The sequence below is a fragment of the Nyctereutes procyonoides genome, unplaced genomic scaffold (assembly GCF_905146905.1).
Source record: "Nyctereutes procyonoides isolate TBG_1078 unplaced genomic scaffold, NYPRO_anot_genome, whole genome shotgun sequence".
Taxonomy (NCBI): domain Eukaryota; kingdom Metazoa; phylum Chordata; class Mammalia; order Carnivora; family Canidae; genus Nyctereutes; species Nyctereutes procyonoides.
This window is the reverse complement of record NW_026575131.1, coordinates 9,879,406-9,884,118: the sequence shown is the minus strand read 5'-3', so window position 1 is coordinate 9,884,118 and position 4,713 is coordinate 9,879,406. Positions and strand designations below refer to the sequence as shown.

General features: G+C 44.9%; 1 pseudogene; it reads right to left on the bottom strand.

Moving 5' to 3' along the window:
* Positions 1–304: 304 nt before the first annotated feature.
* LOC129521639 (transducin-like enhancer protein 6) lies at positions 305–1,597 on the bottom strand (annotated as a pseudogene).
* Positions 1,598–4,713: the final 3,116 nt, after the last annotated feature.

Genomic DNA, 4,713 nt, shown 5'->3' with positions numbered 1-4,713 from the left:
AACTAGGCAAAATATACTCCTCTTCCTCCTGAAAAGAGTCAACAACCAATTTGGGAGACAAATTGGGTTCTCACCCTAAGTTCCTCTGGAGCAAGTTCTGTGTGCCTATTTTGTCTTTATGGTTTTTTTGTTTGTTTGTTTGTTTTCCACTTTTTCCAATTGCTTTATTACATATATATTACAAAGATCTTTGGCCCAAAGTGCAATGGGAAAGAAACCCAGCCCATCCACCACAATGCCGCCACTTTGTTGGAGGAAAAAGACCAAAAAAGGATCCCAAGTCAGAAGCATAGTGCCAAGCCCCTCAGTAGGTGATCTGGTATACCGAGGTGTGGTCATTGGACCCTGTGACAACCAGGCAATTACTGAGGGACACATCACAGCATAGGATGGAAGAAGTCTCCAGTACCTAGAACTCTGTGGTCACTGCTGGCATGCTGTAGATGCTGACTAGGTCATCCATCTCAATGCTCACCCACCACTAACCAAGAGGAGAGAACTTGAGACCCAAGATGGTTTCCTCTTTATACCCCACCACATGCTTCTGGCCCACTTAGATGAACTGCAGCCGGTTGGCCATTGGCTATGCCCACCAGCACCCCGTCCTCCTGAGGACTAGGGGATAGGCTCATTATCTAAGACTCAAATTGGTATTTCTTGGGCTCCCCAGTGGTCCTCAGGTCCCAGCACCATAGGCAGGTGTCCAGATCCATCCCCACTCCCCGTACCCCCAGTCCAGATGTTCTGGTCTTTAACAGCAATGCTCTTGGCTCCATTTGGGTGGCCCAGCAGGTCCTTGATCCTGACTGTGCCATCAGGTGAAGCCAATGAAGGCCAAGTTGTCTTCAAGGCAGGAGGCCAGGGCCTGGCAGGTGAGATGTACACAGGGCAACTCATCTCTCATATGCAAGGAGGGCACTGTCAAGCCCCACATACACATACCAGCCGGGTTATGGCCACTCATCAGCATGCTCATACTGTTTGAGGACAGTAGGCAGGTGTGCAAGTACACCTGGTGGGTCTGTACACACAGGTGGCTCTCAGAAAACCTGTCCTCTATGACCTGGTTGACCAGACTCCATACTTTGACACCACTCTCCCCATAGATAAATCCATGTCACATGAAGCTGCTGACAGCCCTGGCCAGCACTGATTCCCCATGTTTTAGCATCTGCATCTTCTCCATTTTATGTGGGATGGTCACCTTCTTGGATTGCCAACACAACGCCTGGTCTTTTCCACATGTCCCCAAAGTCCTCAGGGTCCAAGCATATGGGCTTCAGAAATGGATAGATTCTCCAAGCAGACTACTGGGCCACATGGGATAGCACCCTCTCTGCTTTGGTGCCTGGCTCTGTGCTCCCTTCTTTAGGACCCTCAAGGGGCACTGGGATTGGAAGCACAAGTAGGCTGAGAAGAAAAGTGTCTTTGGTACATGCCTCCAGTCCCAAGTAATATGGTCCTGGCATTTCAGGCCTGGTGCCTGTTGTGTCCTCTTGTTCTATAGCTAACCCACCTTGATGTGGGTCTCAACAAAAATCTGCCAGAGTAGCTCAGTCACAACATCCTGGGGCTCAGAGGCTCTGGAAGGCTGCATGTCCAGCTAGTGGACTAGAGCAGCATCTGCTCTAGAGGGCTCCTTGGGCCAGTCTGATGACCTTGTAGCCATGGCAGCTCTAAAGTGTGGCCCCTGGAGACTGGAGGGCTGTGGGGTCTTGACCACGGGGTATAGGGAAGCCTGAGGCAGTGTGGCCCCTAGCAATTCTGGTGAGGCTGCTCACCAGATGAGACTGAGCTCATCTGGTACTCCCTGGGCAGGGAAGCCAGAGTTTGGCTCCAGGTCTCCATGGTCTGCAGGAAGTGTTCTGCTTGCTTATGATGTTCCTGAAGACCCTGTCAGATCTTCTGGAGTGTGTAGTACATGCTCTCCATCTGTGCCATCAGGTGAGGGAGGAACCTGGGGAACTGCTATTGGAGCTGATCCAGGACACCCCAATAGTTCATTTTAGGATGAGCCAAAGTTCCTAGCATCCTCCTTATCCTTTGATTGTGCTCCTGGGAGCTGAGATGGCCCCAATAGGTCTTCTTCAGGGAGTAGTCATAAGGACTTTTGTCAAAGACTCTCCTTGAAGATGGAAGCCCAGGACAACAGGGAGGAAACTGTGGGGATCATCCAAGTTCAGACTGAGAATGAGCACCCCTCTGCTGTCTGTTTGTCTTTTACCTCTGTGCAGCCAGAGCAATCCTTCCAAAAGGGAAGTCTTCACAGGTTTCCTCTGCTTTCAGAATAAGTGCCAAATCTTTAATGCTATCTTTGAGGTATGGCACAGTATAAACAAGGATCAGGAAACTTCTGTGTAAAGAGCGAGATAGTAAACATTTTCAGCATTGCCAGCCAACCAATGCCACAGAGGTGGCAACCTTTGCATTACACCACTGCAGCAAGAAAGCAGCCAGAGATACTTCATAAATGAACAGGCAAAATGGTGGTCCAATAAAACTCTCTACATAAACACAGGCAGAGGGAGGATCTGGCCTGCATTCCACAGTTTGTGGACTCTTGAAATAGACTATGTCTCAAATAATATGCCTACTAGTCACCTGAGGATCTTTTTTTTTAATTTTTTTTAATTTATTTATTTATGATAGTCACAACGAGAGAGAGAGGAAGAGACACAGGCAGAGGGAGAAGCAGGCTCCATGCACCGGGAGCCTGATATGGGATTCGATCCCGGGTCTCCAGGATCGCGCCCTGGGCCAAAGGCAGGCACCAAACCACTGCGCCACCCAGGGATCCCTCACCTGAGGATCTTGTTAAATAGAGATTTTAACACAGTAGGCCTGGGGTAGAGACTTAGAGACAAGTTTGCAGCTGATGCTGGTGCTTCAGGTACAGAGAATAGTGACTCCACTTTTTTAGCCTCAGCTCATACCCAGCTTCCCTTCGCTTTCTGTGATGGTCCCCAGTGGACCTGTCAGTTCCTCCTTCCTGTCAAACTCCCTATGCTCCAGGGCCTTTGTGCATGCTGTCTTTGGGCTGACTTGTTCTTCTTTTTTCTTAATCTATTCATTTAAATCCCATCTCAGGTGTCCCCTTCCTTAGAAAAGATGTTCCACAGTAGGTCAAGCAAACCACCCATATGTTCTCACTGGTCCAGATACCTCTCCATCAGAGTGATTATCACATTTGTCATTTTATATTTCTTTATGCCAATGCTGATTAAGGGCTATCTCTTCCACTGGAATGTAAGCTGCTTGAGAAGAGACACTATGACAGTTTGGCTATTTTATACCATGTCCCAAGCACAGATTTCTGTATTAGTTGCTATTCCACAATACTGAATAAATCAATGGATCAATTAATCAATTGCTATTGATTAGAATGACCCATAGTAGACAGGTGCTCAGTGCTCAGATTGTTGAATGACTTTTAGAAGGTTTTGGAATTACCAAGATTTTTAAATTTTGGAAGGTTTTTTATTAGACGCCTCTACTGTTCCCCTTCCCTTCCTTCTGTCCTCTATTCATGTCTCTCAAAACCAATCATGTCCAGCAGAACTTTCTACAATGATGGGACTGCTCTGTGTTGTCCAGTATGGTAGCCAACTATGCTCCTGAGCATCTGAAATGTGCTGGTACAACTAGGGAATTGAGTTGTAATTGCATTTAATTTGAATTTGAATTTGAATTTGAATGGACACATGTGATTTGTGACTACTATATTGGACAGCACAGCTCTAGATTTTTCTGGAGTGATTATGTCTATTATAAAATCAATGGTCATCACTATGATGCTAGTTACTAAATCTTTTAGAACTGAATCACCAGGAGTACAGGGAATATCTTGTTTTGGAATCCATTGTATTGTCCTCTGTCTGGCATCAATTGTAGTATGCTTGTAGCTTGAAGTATATGTGAGTGGCACATCTTTATGACTTCCCAGTGCCCAAACAGTTCCTTTATAAAAATCTGAGAATGCTCTTCCTGCTCTTACTTATTTGACACAATCACATCTACTCTTTTTTAATGGTGAAATAACTTGAATATGAGTTTTTATCATACTTTTTGAGATATAAGTCACATACCACAAAATCCACACCTTTGAAGTATACTATTCATTTAATTCTCTTCATGACATTGTATAATCATCACCACTAACTCCAGAACCTTATAATCACCCCCAAAAGAAATCCCATACCCATTAGCAGTCACTCTCCATCTTTCCTTCCTCTGAAATCCTGGCATCCACTATTGAACTTAATATTTTCTTGGATTTGTCCATTCTTGACACTTCATATAGATGAAATCATACAATATGTGGCCTTTTTTAGTTAGCTATTGTCCCTTAGCATGGGGCTGTAAAGTTCATGGAGGCTGTAGCTTATATTGGTACTTCATTATTTTTATACTTCTTAATGGCACACCACACTTTCATTATCTATTAATTATTAGGCACTGGGGTCATTTCCATGTTTGGACCATTATGAAAAATGTTGCTTTGAAATTCCATGTGCAAGCTTCCTGTGAACATAATTTCATTTCTCTTGGAGATATATCAAGGAGTACAATTGCTGGGTCAAATGATAGCTCAATGGAACTGCCAAACTGATTTCTAAAGTGCCTGTACCAGTCTCCATCTCCAAAACAGGATGGCCCCAATTTCTCTACATCTTAATGTTTGCTATTACTGTCTGTCTTTTTTATCATAGCCAT